The following is a 397-nucleotide window of genomic DNA, read 5'->3' as shown; positions in this document are numbered from 1 at the left end:
TCCTGATGTCCTGTGCCACTGATTTTATGTGGGCAAAACTTCTGGCAGAGGGCCTACCAGCAAAGCCCACCCTGGTGGTGTGGCTGCCGGGCACCTCCTGGGTGGAAGCTGGGGGCTCCAGGCAGGACAGCAGTCCCAGAAGAGCCAGAAAACAGCCTGGCCAAGGATGCAGGGGAGGGTGCAGGAGTGGGGAGGCCTGGTGAGTGCCCGGTCCCGCTGTCACCACCTGGTGGGTGAGGCTGGCCCTGTGCTGTGAGGCCCACCCAGGGATGGGGCAGAGACAGGGATGGGGCGGAGACAGCGCTGGGCCACCCTGCCAAGGAAGCAGGTTACCTATAGCCTTCTAGTCTTTCAGTCAGGACTCAGCTCCCAGTATCAGAAAACATGACTCCAACTG

At 61.7% G+C, this 397-nt stretch overlaps 1 protein-coding gene across 1 annotated transcript in view; it reads left to right on the top strand.

The window, feature by feature from the left end:
* Positions 1-397, top strand: part of ADAMTS2 (ADAM metallopeptidase with thrombospondin type 1 motif 2) — a 216,925-nt gene that overhangs the window by 192,355 nt on the left and 24,173 nt on the right. The gene's annotated exons all lie outside the window — the stretch shown is intronic.

This window comes from Pteropus vampyrus, unplaced genomic scaffold (genome assembly GCF_000151845.1).
Source record: "Pteropus vampyrus isolate Shadow unplaced genomic scaffold, Pvam_2.0 Scaffold197, whole genome shotgun sequence".
NCBI classification, from domain to species: Eukaryota; Metazoa; Chordata; class Mammalia; order Chiroptera; family Pteropodidae; genus Pteropus; species Pteropus vampyrus.
Note: the sequence above shows the minus strand (reverse complement) of the source record. Positions and strands in the feature narration are given on the sequence as shown.